Here is a 19,245-nt window from a genome sequence, read left to right as displayed (position 1 = left end):
TCATTTTTCTTTTTCATGTTTTCTATTAGTTCCACAATTCTTTGGAGACACTTTGCCATCGACAACTTCTCTTCTTCAGTCCACACTATTCCTTTAGCATTATGAGGCTGCCCTTTTTCTATCAATTCATCTAGTTTGCTAGACATCATCCTGTTCTATGAGTTGATGTCTTTTATTTCATGAAAAACCCACTTTAACACCCTAAAGAAATCCACAGCTCCATTTCTAGCAATTGCCAAGATATCATCTAGAAATTCCCGACCTGGTTTAAAATAATGGTCTTTAGGTTTGAGGTCTTTGGGGAATCTAGGTCTATTCTCTCTATCAGTGGTAGGGTGAGAAGAGTGGGATCCTTCAGATGTATTAGAAGTATTATAGGAGTCTTACGATGAGTCCTCAGAGGCAATAAAATTAAAAGTTAATATATGTAATGAAATAACTTGAATAAAAGAATTAATATTAGCTTTTGGTATCTGTTGACTCTAAATTTTTCTTTGGAAACAAACAGCCTTATGGGAAATTCAGTGTCAGGGACTGATTTGCGTAGGTTACACTGAATGACCTCTGGGATTGAGAAGCCAGCTCTTCCTTGGGTTTTGAGAAAAGGGAAAGAAAACAAACACCCTTAAAGTAGTAACACTAAACTACTGAGGCGATATGCCAGATCATTAAAAGACAATGAACATATAGAAATCTAGAAACATATAACTTCTATAAGCTCATTCAACAATCTACAAGTCCGGATCAAGAACATAATCAGAAGTTACAATCAAATTTATCTGCAACATAAGAAAATATTCATCATGCATTTACCAGATAACAAGTACGAGACATAGTTCAATCGACAAAATCTTATATGGATATATTCCCAAAGTTATTGGAGTTTTAACGCAACAACACAAAAAATACCATCAAAAGCATACTGAAAGAGGCATCATAAAGGCCACAGGAACAATTTGCATAACCTTCCTCAAGTAGAACCACAATAGTTTTAAAATGCTGGAAATAAAAACTCCTACTTAGCAAACTTAATTATCTTTCTTTTCAAAGTTCTAAACCCCTATGCAAAAGGGAAAAAACAACATTTAAAGAGCTCCCGCTCCTGAAAACAACTCCCCCAAAATACCAAAATGGTATAACCTCCTTGAACAGAAAAAACATGTTGTGTCGCTATGGAGGTCACACCCAACAAAATGGCCCCTGAAATTCCATTTTTCGCCCGCAACAATCTACATACTACTCTGAGCTGAAAAGATTTGGCTAACCATGAACGGGCTGCTGAAAAAGACATGAATGCGAGAAATCGCTCGTATACTGCGCTAATGGGTGGGTCCACCGAAAACAGTCAGCACGCATTGTCATTTGTCACCATTGCGCTACTTTAAAAATTGGATGCCAAAAATGAACTAAGGGAGCAACGCCGTGATGCCAAGTGTCCTTCATGCCTCGCGCTACTGGATAAAAGCGAAAACAACCGGGCCCGCTGAAAACTTAGACTGGGGAAAATAAAGTGAATAGTATCTTAGCATAGGCTATAATTATTTGTTGCATAGCCTTCCTCAAGCATGAATCATGGAGATTTAGATATATTTTTCATGACATAAATAACTCCAAATTGTATCTATCGTACCAATCCTCTATAATATATTATAAAAAAATAATACTTGGGTACAATTGCTATCTATCTTCTATCATTTGGAACTCCTATCACTATAATATTGTTCTACATCATGCTTAATTTTATTTTTTGTAGTCTCCATGGTCTCCCTCAACTAGGAAGTGCGTTCATTTATTCTAGATGTGTTTTTCATCTATTTAGATGTTTGAGTCTACCCATAATGAAGAGGTTATTGATGGTGGATGTTAGCCATATAGTTAAAAAAATAAAAAATTTAGACGAATTATGAGAAGAATTGCCATGACACAATTGTACTAATGATGGACATCATATCCATCTCTCTTTCCTTCGCAAAGTAAAACTTTATTAAAAAATATTTGAAAAATCATTAACCATTGGGTGTGTCTATGAAACTAGGGATGATATGACAAATTGTGTGCAACTTGATTTTCCAAACATGAAAATATGTTGGTCTAAAATTTGATTATAAGGAGAAGACAAAAGTAACTTATAGTGAGTTTTAGAGTCCCATGTATTTTCTAATTAGTATTCAAAAAAGATGTTATGATTCTTACTACAAATTAATGCTAAAAAATATAAGAATGTGCATTTTTTTTTGTACAAAATGACACACATATTGATATTTTTTTCCTTCATACCTACAATAAATAGTAATAGAACCCACTTATACCTCCTTTCATCTCTAACTTGTAAATTGATAGAGAATAAAAAAATCCAAAGATATAATGGTCTCACCTCTATTTTTTCTAGAATATAATGCACTCAACTAAAAAAAAATGAACATCCCATTTCAGCCCAACCCAAAATAAATCTTAGTTGATTGTATAACAAGTCTACAAGAAAATTTTATTCCTACCTACTTGAGAAGTATTGATTTCTACCATAATCATAAACATAAGGTTTGCACTCTTACATAGGTACAACCTATCCTTATAACATAAAACATTTCCTTTCCATGAAAACCTTTTTTATGCACTTAAATTTGTTAAAATTAATTACTATATGACATATATAATTTATGATGTACTAAATTAACATATTAATATTAGTTTTTTTAGTTGTTATTCTTAATTGTGTTATTTGGTACTTATTGGTTTTGTTCTAGGTAGTAGGTTGAGTGGATTTATAAATCCAATCAATGTGAAATGTAATTGTATTGAAGATAACTAACTAATTGGGGTGTCAAAGCCTTATGATTTTTTTCATGTCATGTTTTCAAGAAATTCTTATTTGATATTTTTAATGTGAGTTTGAGTATTCGTATATATTTTTCTTAACTATACTTTGGCCTCATTTTACCAATACATTTAAATTAATATAAAGTGGTATACAATAGTAATTATATGGGTTCATCTCTTCAAGATAGAAGGATCAACAAGAAAAATCTCATTTTTATTTTCTTTCATGTGGTCTCAAAGTCATATCCTAATAACTTTGTAACCCATTTTTATCATTCTTAATATGACAAAATTTATTTCAAGAATAATAAATTGTCTTCCTATCATAAAATCCTTCAATTATTGGACTCCATAAGGGATAACCAACACACCTTTTGATAAACAAGATTTTAAAAATTTGTCACTTTGAGTTATAATCTCTCAAATATTATGTGTTTTACCTCTTTAATGAGAAATAATCCTAACCTATGTACCATAGAATCATATTTCATAATGAATATTAAAAAATAAAATTTAGTATCTAGATGTATATTTGTGCACATCAATTTCTTTATATTTTGAAACTCCCTAGTAGTTTCATATTCTACTCAATGGAAACCTTGTTCAACAAAGTTTTGGCATGAAATTATTTTCTATCATATTTACTTACAAACAAATGATAGTAACTTGAATCAATCTTGAATAAATCCCATAGGTTCTTGATGATTATCAATATTTTCCAATCTATTATGGTCTTGATCTTTTGACTTGGTCATCCTTGATTCCCTTAGGTAAAATGATATAACTTGGGAAATCCATTTATTTTAAATTGAATACATACTTAGTTGAATTATATTAAACATCATATTATTCAAGAATTTATATCGCATGTCATCATATCCTAAAAGTGTTCCTCATAAGTTTTCCTCTATATTAAAATCTTATAAAAATTATCAAAACAATTTCGTCAAGGATTTGCCTAAAGATAGAGTTCAACAAACTTTAAAATATATATGGTTCACTTGTGAGGTGAAAGAAACCACACAAAAATAATCATGGTCACTTGTGAAGTTATCTGATGTGTATTTCCAACTTTAAGTATAATTTAAAGAACAAGTTTGGTTGACTAAATATGTAATGCCCCACCAGGAAACTCCGAAAGGATAAAGCTAAAACACACGAATGGAGTGCAATATATTTTTTAAAAAAATAAGACACAACATAAAGACACAATAAGATATCAAAGTATAGATTACACAACGGAAGACATCAACTAACACGTAAAGAGTTTCTCAACGTGATTACTTAACTACACAATTAACTTAATTCACACAAATTAATCCAATAAGCCGATTGTCTTGACAACGAGATAATTCTTAAACAAGGATAATTTCTTTCAGTAAGACAAAATATAGATCACAAGATAGAGTTAATCCATTAAGGTTTATTCATACCCTTCGTCCATACTTTTCATTAAAATTTTAGTCATGCATCTAATTTAATAACACGCTTGAATTTCATCATAAACTAATGAGATCTTTCCATGCATACTTAATTTCCTTAACAATTATAGAATACATTCTGCAAATCAGCTACACTCTTTCATGAACCACATTACTGCATAAAGAGATAACTGAAAACATGCATTACAATTAATTTCATCTAATCCACTTACACATTCTATCAAAATGCCATCCATACATGCTAACTAAAACATGAAACATAAGAACAAAAGCAAAACATAACACCAAAATGATCTCACAGTTCACCCCTAGAGGGCTACATCTCTAGGTCTGCACAACTGCAAGACCCCTCTAATAATTAAATAAGTTAAGGGTACATAAGTTTCATATCATTTACATTCCTACCATCAAGGCGAATCATACCAACAAACAACCGACCACATCAGTCAATAATTACATAAATGATCCCTACAAAGAAACAGATCCAAATGAATATATCAAAAGCTAATACAAGGTCCACTGCCCGACGGTACTCTAACTAGAGACCTGACCCACTATGGCCAACCACAAATCACCACTTGACACCAGCATAAAGGACAAGACCAGTTAAAACACCATCACAAGGCAACAACCAAACTAGAAACCAAAGACATAAGCAGGTACCCCAAATCAACCAAACGACAGGGTCCAAACAAACATATCAAGGCCTTGCCATTACTTTGAACAAAAGCGAATACATAAATTAAACTTGCATAGGCAATAACCAAAAAAAGGACAATCTTCTTTCCTATTGGTTTAAACAATAAAAGTCGATCAAGTTTTCTAAATGATCTAAGTTTTCAAAATACACTAACAGAAAAATCACCATAACAAGGAGGATACAATACCACAATTGCAATAGTTCATTTGTCTATGTCTCAATACAGAGGAAAAATATAAACTAACCATTTATTTTACTAAATGAAAATCTCATTAACTTACCAATTTTCCAAACGATACATTATTAAATTTCCAATAATTCCAATAGCATATCATATAATATATTCCTGAATAAAATATTATTTAAAAATTATCAATTTAATAATTATATTTCATTTCAACAATTTTCCAAATAAAATAATATTTTATCTTTTTCCCAAAAAGATACTTCCTCAATAAAACAGATACCAAAATTAAATATTAATTATTATATATTTATTTATCCCAAAAAATATAAAAAATTAATAATTTAATAATACACAATATTAACGAATTAAGTATTAATTAATATATATATATATATAATTAACATATATTTAAAATATATATTAATTAATAATTAATAATTAACATATAATAATCAAATATATTAATTAATATTTACTAAAACAATTAAACATTTTAAAACCCACTTTAAATTTAATATGTTATAATATATTTTTATTATTATTATTATTTATTTATTTATTTTTAATTATTTTTATTTTTATTATTAATTTTTTTTTAAACATGTAAATAATTTCCAAGTTCATTAAAACCCCTTTGACAGAATTTACATAGAAATAAAATTCCCAACTCAATAAAATTCATTCACAGAATTTTATTCCAATTACTTTTTCTTTAAACTAGATAAACCAATAAATTTAATTTACAGTTAAATTTATTTCTAAAGAAATCAACAAATTTCACAGAGATTTATTTAAAGGACTATTAGAACAAATCAACAAGAGAGAATAATTTTTTTCATAATAATTTCCCTAATTTTCTCAAAATTAAATTACTCCCATCAACTAGAAAATTAACATCAGGCAAGAATTTTAAATCAAAACCTGAATTAACCAGAAGAGGGTTTTGGATCTGACAAATAATTTACACACACCATTCAGAGAAAAATAGAATTATTTTCTTAAAAACCAACAAATCAAAGAAGCCACCCAACCTGGTATAGCTTTCCTGGAAGAAATCTGTAGAAGAGCCCTAATCTTTTCAATAAGCTTCCAATAAATTTCTTCACCTAAATTCCTGACCTATTTCCCATGTATCTAAAATAAAGACCTATTCCCTATTTAAACTAAAATTCTAGGTTCAATAGCTTTTTCTCAAAAAACCTAAATTTAGAATAAAAGTAATTTTATTTTATTTTCTAATTTTATAACAAAAGATAAGCTAACATGCAATAATTAAAAATCATTATTCTTTCTTTTCTTTTCTCATGCAAATTAATTAATTTTCTAAATAAAGAATTAAAACAATACTTTAATTCCAATTAATTCTTTTATTCATTTTTTTTGTATTCTTTTTTAATTTATTTTTTGACTAAAATTTAAATAAAAATATATTTCTAATATCATGTAGCTTGCAACTTAATTTAATTAATTAATTAATTAAGTTTATGGAATTATCTCATAGTTGAATTGTTTATGCATTGAGATTATAAATTTATTTAATTAAAAGAAATGCTTTTCTCCCTCATTTAATTTTTAATTAACAAGCTAATAGTTGCATTTCACAATATTAATGAGGGTAAAATATTTTTAATTAAATTAAATTCTCAAAATCAATCTTACACACTATATAAAATAAATATGAATAAAACTCACTTTTCTAATCAAAATTAATTTTCTTAAATAATTAAAATTAATCTTTCTATTCCAAAAGCAAAAGAGATTAAATTATTTCTATTTCGAATAAATTTAAATCTTTCCTTTTTAAAATGCATAAACTGAATAAATTTGTTATTTAAAATTAACCATTAAATTAAACTCACTACAAACATAAATAGGGTGATCTTTTTAATTAATGATTAATCACATAAAAGAAACCTATTTATTTTAATTCCTCAATTACTAATGCGTAAATGAACACATTAAATCAAAATAAATACTTAGGGTTAAATACTCTATTTACCACACACCAAGCATGCAAACCAAGTAAGCCAACCAATTACCTGACCCGCAAACCCAAATGAAAAAAAAACTGATGGAACACAAGCGATGCTCATTTGAGTATGACTAGGGTAAACTGAAGGTTTTACAACCACCTAACCCAAATTCTAAGGACGAAAGAGGTATACTCAACCCTACGAATCTAGGTGAAGATGAACCTTACACCTAGGTGGTACTGTACCTGCAATCTCCTGCAACCAAGAGTCAGACAAGCATACATATATATATTTAATGAAGATGTTAGCTCGAGATTAATAACAAGAATCAGGAGGAAAGTTTAAACTTACATAAGAATCAATGCGAAAGCACATTAACAGATACGCACAATAATCATAATATCTGACTAAACATTACCTCATGTTAATTCAACCATTCAAGATTCCCACATAAAAAGTCAACCAAGGTCAAACTAGTTTTACAAAGCTGTCTAGGGTAGGGGTACTACATCCTCCCCCCCTAAGCTTTGACTTACTCCCGGAAGTCGTAAGGCTAAATGGAAATCATGCAACACGTATTAGCCCTGAAACTCATTTAACAATTATTAATTTGCACATATAAATATTTTCTCAACAATTGAAACATTATTGCTAAATCCTCTACGAATGTCATTATCCATTTGCAAGATACATCTAAAACCATACGCTTCTTAAAATATTCTAGGAATTATCCACAATCATAGCAGAGAAGCAAGAATTTTCTTCCTTTCATTACACCAAATTAAAGTATTAAAAGAGGTAAGCAACAATTACTATACTCATCTATCAAACATGACAAGAAAAACATACCGAGAAAACATGCCATCATGATCAATTTCTTTTACCAATACATCTTTTTCATAAAACTTTATTGCATAGAACTAGCTTCAAATATCAAATTCTACAACCAAGTTAACTTTCATGAAATAAGAGCAACATAAATAACTCAATTGTTTACACTTGCCAAGCATATAAAAACCTTTCCAAAGACTATGTCCCATAACATAGTGACAAGTTAGCACAATTAACTCCATGATTACACATAATAATCATCCACATAACTGGAATGCACAACACAAAAGGTCACATGTGAGCATGTCTAATGCTTGGTCAAAGATAACATGCACGATCAACATCTCTATGCTTGATCTTAGAACAATAATATGATCATAAATATCCAACATCTCACTCAAAGGCTTGATGGTGCTAGGACACACCATAGCGGTGCTACCTTCCATACAAGACCTTCGTGAACATCCCTTGTTGACTAAGGTGGTTAGCCTCCAACAGATAGTCACCACACATAGGTAGGTAGTGGATACTAGTTGCATCACAGCCTCACATACCCCCATCCTCAAGGTTCCTTACGTCTACTTCCTCGTACACACTCAACCAAGACCATCTCATACGTCCTAGGAGAGGAATTTCACATTTAAACACAAGGCCAACATATGAAAACAATAAGGACAAATCAGTTTAGCCACCAAAGTATAGAAGAATAAAGATAATAAATCACCAATTCCAACAGTAAGGCAATAAAATAATCCAGAATTTGCAACACCAAATCAAGTATGTAAAAGATCACAAGATCGTGGCTAAACTTTCAAAGTCTAAATAAAATAAATTGCTGGCCCACAAGGAAATAAAATAAAATAAAAATATCACAATTGCACATAACATCACTATGTGACTAGAATCTAGCCACCAACGAGGAAGGAAGGAACAATCGTCTAGCTAGCACAGTAGCTCATCATGTGGTGTGACATAGTCACACTACCCACATGGCATGGCAATGTGCACCTCGACATCACCCCACATCACGTCGTCACGCGGCATGGCTCTACCCTAAAAACTGTCAGTAGGCTGCATGGAAATGTCTACTACATCCTGCATCGTGTCTCAACATGGCATAGCAATACTCCAAGTGGCAAGGACACACAATGGACATATCCCGCATGGCAATGTACCTCACGGAAAAGGGCATGCGCAGGTCACACCCCGCATCGTGTCTCAACACGACATAGAAATACTCCAAGCGGCAAGGACACATAATGGACGTATCCCGCATGGCAATGTACCTCGCGGAAAAGGGCATGCGCAGGTCACACCCTGCGTTGTGTCTCAACACGGCATGGCAATACTCCAAGTGGCAAGAACATGCAATGGACGTATCTCGCATGGAAATGTACCTCACAGAAAAGGACATGCGCAGGTCACACCCCACATAGCGACGTACCTCTTAGGTACTCGCCGTAAGCCAGAGGTATACATGGCTAAGGTCCACCCACATGTCTACCAATGCTAGACAATTGGTAGCTCATGTGAAAAATAACATACCTTTCATGGAGACAAGGCAAAATAACATACCTTTCATGAAGACAGGGCAAAATAACATACCTTTCATGAAGACAAGGCAAAATAACATACCTTTCATGAAGACAAGGCAAAATATCCTCCAATAAAAACATCATTCTACTTAAGAACTGACATCAATATTCTTAAATAAGGATAGGAATAGGCTGGCACACATGAACCTTATAAATTAGTTCATCACAAGGGAAAGTATTGAGTACACCTATAATACAGTTTCATTACAAAACTATATTTTTCCTCGAAATAGAGAAGCTAAAGGTCGCTTCGCGTCGACATTACTCATACGTCATTCCATACTATTCAAGGAATGGTGACTTCTAATACTACCCCTACACATACTGACTTATCTACAATCCCGTGGGTTGGCTGTCAGTAAGGAAACAAATAAACAACATCACATAAACAACATGGTTTCCCATACTCATAAGTAAACATATCCTCCATGGTTGATTACTTCACCATCCCATGGGCACACATAGCAAGCACGGGTTTCTTACAATACACAAGGAATAGCACCATCACTAGTTTAGTCACATTTATAGGGAGTACTTTTCGATACGCTATCATCTACTCAAGAAATATTTTACCTATGCTTTCCACATGATTCATTGAATAAAGTTTACTCTAGATACCAGTACTGAATTTTTTAACAATTCACCATTACATAAGGAAATAACATCATTCTGATATATTTTATAAATCCATTAAGCATTCACAACCACATTACTAACTATGAAAATTTTGTCATGAAGCTCAAGACTTTCATCTTTCCATAAAAAAAGATGCAAAAAGTACAATTTCACATGTTTTATAAACACTCTATTTAAATCAATGCACTCTTTAGTAGCATTACATTAATACACTCTCAAAGCTACTATAATATGTTCCCTTTTGATACTTCTTTTACAACCAAAGCAGTTTCACAAAATCAACTATTCGCATACTAATGCACCTTAATTAAGATAGAATTTAATTATATTACTCCTACGAAACACATGGAGAATTCTTTAGTGTAAACATACAAATTTTTTTTTTTTTCTCTCAATATCTAATATGCACTTTCAAACCAAAGCCCTTTTATAATCTAAAAAAAACATAAGCATTATAAGGCTCACACAAGGGCTCAAGAAATCACAACCTTTCTCTTGCAATAAGAAAACTCACATAAGAGAAAAATACACATATAACAAAAACATTTAATTTAGAGAGAGAGAGAGAGAGAGAGAGAGAGAGAGAGAGAGAGAGAGAGGATGATAATCATTCATTTTACTACAAAATAAGCATTCAATATTTACCATACAAGTCCTTTAAGTGGACAAGACTAAGCTAGATCATACTCTTAAACATGCACATTTCGTACTTTTTAATTCAAGACAACACTAACCAACCCAAATGGATTAGTCAAAAGAGTACAACAATCAATAAGAAAGGTACATATGACTCTCCTTCAGAATAAGAGAAATCATAAACCAAGACCTCAATAAGAAGACAAAGCACATACAATCACTCCAAAACACCCACATCAAGAAGTTGAAAACAAGGTGTGAACACACAAGTTACACAAAAGTTAAGGTCTACTCAATCACAAACATACAAAAAGGAGGACAAGCATACACATAAGGTCGATACACCACACACCAACTAAGGGCACAAACAAAACCAGAGATCCCAGTGCTTGCAACTTGTGCTCTGATACCAAATGTAATGCCCCGCTAGGAAACTCCGAAAGGATAAAGCTAAAACACACGAATGAAGTGCAATAATTTTTTTTAAAAAATAAGACACAATAAGATATCAAAGTACAAATTACATAGCGGAAGACATCAACTAACACCTAAAGAGTTTCCCAGCGTGATTACTTAACTACACAATTAACTTAACTCACACAAATTAATCCAATAAGTCGATTGTCTTAACAACGAGATAATTCTTAGACAAGGATAATTTCTTTCAGTAAGACAAAATATAGATCACAAGATAAAGTTCATCCATTAAGGTTTATTCATACCCTTCGTCCATACTTTTCATTAAAATTTTAGTCATGGATCTAATTTAATAACACACTTGAATTTCATCATAAACTAACGAGATCTTTCCATGCATACTTAATTTCCTTAACAATTATAGAATACATTCTACAAATCAGCTACACTCTTTCATGAACCACATTACTGCATAAAGAGATGACTAAAAACATGCATTACAATTAATTTCATCTAATCCACTTACACATTCTATCAAAATGCCATCCATACATGCTAACAGTAAAACATAAAACATAAAAACAAAGCAACACATAACACCAAAATGATCTCGGAGTTCACCCCTAGAGGGCTACATCTCTGGGTCTGCTCAACTGCAAGACCCCTCAGATAATTAAATAAGTTAAGGATACATAAGTTTCATGTCATTTACATTCCTGCCATCGAGGTGAATCATACCAACAAACAATCGACCACATCAGTCAATAATTACATAAATTATCCCTACAAAGAAACGGATCCAACTGAACATATCAAAAGCTAATACAAGGTCCACTGCCCGACGGTACTCTAACTAGAGACCTGACCCGCTATGGCCAACCACAAATCACCACTTGACACCTGCATAAAGGACAAGACTAGTTAAAACACCATCACAAGGCAACAACCAAACTAGAAACCAAAGACATAAGAAGGTACCCCAAATCAACCAAACGACAGGGTCCAAACAAACATATCAAGGCCTTGCCATTACTTTAAAGAAAAGCGAATACATAAATTAAACTTGCATAGACAATAACCAAAAAAAGGACAATCTTCTTTCCTATTGGTTTAAACAATAAAAGACGATCAAGTTTTCTAAATGATCTAAATTTTCAAAATACACTAACAGAAAAAATACTATAACGAGGAGAATACAATACCACAATTGCAATAGTTCATTTGTCTATGTCTCAATACAGAGGAAAAATATAAACTAACCATTTATTTTACTAAATGAAAATCTCATTAACTTACCAATTTTCCAAACGACACATTATTAAATTTCCAATAATTCCAATAGCATATCGTATAATATATTCCTGAATAAAATATTATTTAAAAATTATCAATTTAATAAATATATTTCATTTCAACAATTTTCCAAATAAAATAATATTTTATCTTTTTCCCAAAAAGATACTTCCTCAATAAAACAGATACCAAAATTAAATATTAATTATTATATATTTATTTATCCCAAAAAATATAAAAAATTAATAATTTAATAATACACAATATTAACGAATTAAGTATTAATTAATATATATATATATATATATATATATATATTAATATATAAATTATCATGATTAACATATATTTAAAATATATATTAATTAATAATTAATAATTAACATATAATAATCAAATATATTAATTAATATTTACTAAAACAATTAAACATTTTAAAACCCACTTTAAATTTAATATGTTATAATATATTATTATTATTATTATTATTTATCTATTTATTTTTAATTGTTTTTATTTTTATTTTTATTTTTATTTTTATTTTTTTTTAAACATGTAAATAATTTCCAAATTCATTAAAACCCCTTTGACAGAATTTACATAGAAATAAAATTCCCAACTCAATAAAATTCATTCACAGAATTTTATTCCAATTACTTTTTCTTTAAACTAGATAAACCAATAAATTTAATTTACAATTAAATTTATTTCTAAACAAATCAACAAATTTCACAGAGATTTATTTAAAGGACTATTAGAACAAATCAACAAGAAAGAATAATTTTTTTCATAATAATTTCCCTAATTTTCTCAAAATTAAATTACTCCCATTAACTAGAAAATTAACATCAGGCAAGAATTTTAAATCAAAACCTGAATTAACCAGAAGAGGGTTTTGGATTTGACAAATAATTTACACACACTCCATTCAGAGAAAAATAGAATTATTTTCTTAAAAACCAACAAATCAAAGAAGCCACCCAACCTGGTATAGCTTTCTTGGAAGAAATATGTAGAAGAGCCCTAATCTTTTCAATAAGCTTCCAATAAATTTCTTCACCTAAATTCCTGACCTATTTCCTGTGTATCTAAAATAAAGACCTATTCCCTATTTAAACTAAAATTCTAGGTTCAATAGCTTTTTCTCAAAAAACCTAAATTTAGAATAAAAGTAATTTTATTTTATTTTCTAATTTTATAACAAAAGATAAGCTAACATGCAATAATTAAAAATCATTATTCTTTCTTTTCTTTTCTCATGCAAATTAATTAATTTTCTAAATAAAGAACTAAAACAATACTTTAATTCCAATTAATTCTTTTATTCATTTTTTTTGTTATTCATTTTTTTATTTTTTTATTTAAAATTCTAGGAACAATAAATATAATTAATCTAATTTATTTTTCCACTAAAATTTAAATAAAAATATATTTCTAATATCATGCTGCTTGCAACTTAATTTAATTAATTAATTAATTAAGTTTATGGAATTATCTCATAGTTGAATTGTTTGTGCATTGAGATTATAAATTTATTTAATTAAAAGAAATGTTTTTCTCCCTCATTTAATTTTTAATTAACAAAGCATATAGTTGCATTTCACAATATTAATGAGGGTAAAATATTTTTAATTAAATTAAATTCTCAAAATCAATCTTACACACTATATAAAATAAATATGAATAAAACTTACTTTTCTAATAAAAATTGATTTTCTTAAATAATTAAAATTAATCTTTCTATTCCAAAAAGCAAAAGAGATTAAATTATTTTTATTTTGAATAAATTTAAATCTTTCCTTTTTAAAATGCATAAACTGAATAAATTCAGTCTTTAAAATTAACCATTAAATTAAACTCACTACAAACATAAATAGGGCGATCTTTTTAATTAATGATTAATCACATAAAAGAAACCTATTTATTTTAATTCCTTAATTACTAATGCATAAATGAGCACATTAAATCAAAATAAATACTTAGGGTTAAATACTCTATTTACGACACACCAAGCATGCAAACCAAGTAAGCCAACCAATTACCTGACCCGCAAACCCAAATGAAAAAAAATTGACGGAACACAAGCGACGCTCATTTGAGTATGACTAGGGTAAACTGAAGGTTTTACAACCACCTAACCCAAATTCTAAGGATGAAAGAGGTATACTCAACCCTACGAATCCAGGTGAAGACTAACCTTACACCTAGGCGGTACTGTACCTGCAATCTCCTACAACCAAGAGTCAGACAAGCATACATACATACATACATACATACATATATATATATATATATATATATATATATATATATATATATATTAATGAAGATGTTAGCTCGAGATTAATAACAAGAATCAGGAAGAAAGTTTAAACTTACATAAGAATCAATGCGAAAGCACATTAACAGATACGCACAATAATCATAATATCTGACTAAACATTACCTCATGGTAATTCAACCATTCAAGATTGCCACATAAAAAGTCAACCAAGGTCAAACTGGTTTTACAAAGCTGTCTAGGATAGGGGTACTACAAAATAGCCTCTTGTATAGTTTAGTTCATTCTTTCTACTACACCATTTTGCTATAGTCTTCGGGGGGTAGATAACTCTCTTCTAATGCCATGTTTCTCATAGAAATTGTTAAACTCATCATAAATAAATTCTCCTCCTCTATTAGATCCTAAAAAAGTTTTATTTTTCTATCAACCTCATTCTCAACTTTTGCTTTGAATATCTTGAATTTCTCAGATAATGTCTTAGAATTCTCTCTTAAAATGCAACCCAAGTCATCCTAGAATAATCATCAATCAATTACATGAAATACCTCTCACCTTCCAAGATCCTTGTTCTTGTTAGACCACATAGATCAGTATGTACAAAATCTAGTAATCAAGTGGATCAATACTATTTTCCTCTGAATGTTCTCTTTGTCTACTTTCCTACTTGACATTCCTTGCAGAGGTTGTCATTTGGTTTGGTCAATCTCGGTAAATCTCTCACTACACTCCTTGAACTAATTTGTATAAGGTTATCAAAGTTGATATGAAACATCCTCTGATGCCATAGCCAGGTGTCATCAAGTTGAGATAACAAACAGTGTCTTGTAGCTCCTTCCAACTAATACATATTTCCATTTTTCATTCTTCCGACCGCAATAACCATTTCAGACTCCTTCTGGATCTCACATCCATTATCCTAAAAGAAACAAATATATCTATTTTCACACATCTATCCAACACTCAAAATATTATGATGCAAACCCTTCACATAGTAGACATTGTCAGTGTTATGCTCTCCATCAAAACTAATTGAACCAATCCCAATAATTTGTGATGTTTGATTATCTTTGAACCTAATAGAACCTCCATCATATTTTTCTAGCTTTAGGAACTTACTCTTGTCACTAGTCATGTGATTTGAGAATCCACTATCAATCAACCATTCATTTTTATCTCTTCTAGAATGAAATGCAGTAGCAATAGACTTAGAAATATTAAACCTAGGTGCATCCTTTTCTACCAAAAAAAACAATCACCTTCTTTATAATTTGATTCATCAACTGAAATGTCAGCATCATCCTTAACATAATAGGCTTTCTTATTGAACTTTCCTTTATTTTCCTTAAAAAAATTTCTTGTTCCCTTTTTCGGACATCTAGTAGCTATGTGATCAATCATTCCACATCTAAAACATTTAAAGGGTAACATACCTTTGTATTCACCAACATCTTTCTTAAATTTCCTCACAAAGTTTGATTTCATCTCAGTTGGGCTATCATCATCATCATCCAGACCATTTTTAGTTGCTTTGAATGTCATCTCTGATTTGTCTTTGTCCTTTCCAAACTTTCTCACTTAAATGCAGTCAAGATACCAAATAGCTATTGTCTAGTGAACTTCTTCAAATCATAGGTTTCTTCAATAGCTGAGGTCTTAACACTATAACTCATCGATAGAGTCATCAAGATTTAGTCAATCACATGTTCATCATTCAAAGTACAATTGCTAGTTTATTAGAAGTGGTTAACAATAACTTTCTTTAAGAGTATTGATGTTGCACTCAACACTCATTAAATATGGGTGATTTTGACTCAAGCATTCTTAACCATAAAATTTTCTCAAAAGATTGCATCCCTTATCTTGCTACTGCACATGTGAAACATTTAGCAAAATAATCTACCTTATGAAGCACCAATCATAGAGATCCTTTTTAAATTAATTTTGTAAATAATATAGAAGGCTTACATTTATCAAACATATTTACACAATGAAGCTTTAATGGAACAATAAATAACAACTTTTTATTTAATAATTCATAGTCATGAAAGTGAAAACATATTGCAATGGGCTTCAATCATGTTAAGGCTCAACTATTTAATTATGTATGACCATAATGTATACAAATTATTAAATTCAAATGATATTAGAATGACATGATATGTTAAGATAGAACCAAAACCTAACTTCTTTAAACAATTGTAAGGAAGTTAAGTAGTGGAACAACTTCCTACACTAACCTTGAGACGAGGATAATGCAAAAATATTTATAGATCATTACAACAGTTACAGAAACATGCATACCATAAAATAGTGATTTACATTGGGAAAACCCTTTTAGGAGAAAACCCCCACACTCCAAAAGCAGCTCAACATATTATTCAACAATCAATAAAAGATTACAATATACTTGCAGAGAAAGATCTTCACAGGAGTACCACTAATTTGGCATGATTTACTTGTTTCATTGTAGAATCAAGGATCAAATAAAATACTCATACTGCTATGTTTTAGTACTTTATTGCAATATACAAGGTGTAGCAGATTTATTATCTACTAGAAGGACAAGATTCAATATAATAAGATAAATAAGTTCTTAGAATGACTATTCCCCTAACCCACCATATTGACCCCTCAACAAATTCAAGAATGAAAGACGGAAGTTTTATATATTAAATAAAATATACTTGAATTATACTATATGACATAAAAAGGATAAAGGATATCCTTATTCATGGCTCAAGTGAAGAAGAATATTGCGAAGAAGAAAAATTGATGTTTGTGAATGACCCAAATGAGAAATAAGGAGATATAAGGAGATATACAAATAGCCATTTCTCATTATGCACATTCAATAATTAGCACCCCATAAACTCATAAGATAGTGATATTATTGAATAAATATAAATTAATTTAATGATAGACTCAAAAGCATTAAAAAATTAATCAATAACAACTTTTTCACTTGTATGAATTATTTTATCTATTTTATTAAGGAAATTTTCTATTGAGTCTACTATTGGCTGAAAATGAAAAATAGAATACTATTAAATTTTTCGTAAAAAAATATAGACTTTATTGGCATACATCTTTTATCTCCATGTGTGTTACATGTTGTTTTTGGATTCTAGTGACCTACAAGGAATTGGATACAATTGAAATGAACTTATATTAGTTGATTATACATTTTCAATCAAAGGGAAAGATATTTTACGGGGGCTTCACTTAGCGAACCTGGGTTATATCACCTGCATTCATGGCATACTAAATAATCCTCCTATTTTAAAAAAATATTTCCCTAAACTCTTTTTTTCCACCCCCCCCAAATACACAACCTGAATTAAAATCCCCCCTATTTGCAAAAAATATTGCATTTTTCTATAGCCTGAATTAAAAACCCCCTGTTTTCACCGATGGTAAACATATTGCACCCTCATGTTTGGGATATTAAACCCCCTAATATGGACACACATGCTATGATATTGCCTATTTAGTGAAGTCCCCATGAGATAATTATATTAAGAGAGAGATATTTAAAATATTTTCAAAATTCCCTCATCAAATATGAAATACTTTTAATTAGGAGAAATCAGTTATGGACTACTTTTTTTATTAAAACCTACCTATCAAAAATTACTAGTTATAGATATTCTTAGATATATTTTAGAGATATGATAAAATGATTGCATCATAAAATTAATCATGATAATTTTATTCAACTAGTATGAGAGATCCTGTAAGTTCTGATACTTAATGTAAAGTACAGATGCTAATAGCTAACAAGATGAGAGGGGGGGGGTGAATCATACAAACTTAATCTTTCATAAAATCAACAGATTCAACCTCGGTAACTTATACTTCAGCAATATAACCAAAAACTGCTAAACATGCTAACTTATGAACACATAATCATCATAACACTCATAACACCAGATTTAACATGGAAACCCAAATAGGGAAAAACCACTATGGGATTTCAGACCCACTAAGAAATATACTCTTCTAGAGTATGCTCGGTTAAAAGTAAATTCTGTTAAAGATTACAAACACATTGCTAGATGTGACCCAATTAAGGGATTTCCCTCAAATCTGTTAGGATCTTCACTTTGTTAGAAGTGACCTTGTCAAAGGATTTCAAACACTCATTTAGAATGTTACCTTGCTAGAGGGTTTACAAATAAGACTATTAAGTCCACTTGGTTAAGAGATTTCATGTCACTTACAAAATAACAGTAACAAAAATATATCTGCAACTTCATATCTAAAATGCTAAAGAAGATTCTTATTTGCTCAAAACAATCTAGTCATAGGACTTATCTTGTCCCTCTGTTGGGCTCTCTACTTTGTTATTCAAATAGGTCTTCAAGCTTCTGTGCTCGGTAATCACTATGTAGCATCCATGTGCTTACACTTGCCCGCATACATTGTTTATTAGTA

Source organism: Cryptomeria japonica, chromosome 10, assembly GCF_030272615.1.
Source record: "Cryptomeria japonica chromosome 10, Sugi_1.0, whole genome shotgun sequence".
NCBI lineage: Eukaryota > Viridiplantae > Streptophyta > Pinopsida > Cupressales > Cupressaceae > Cryptomeria > Cryptomeria japonica.
This window is presented reverse-complemented; position numbering follows the sequence as displayed.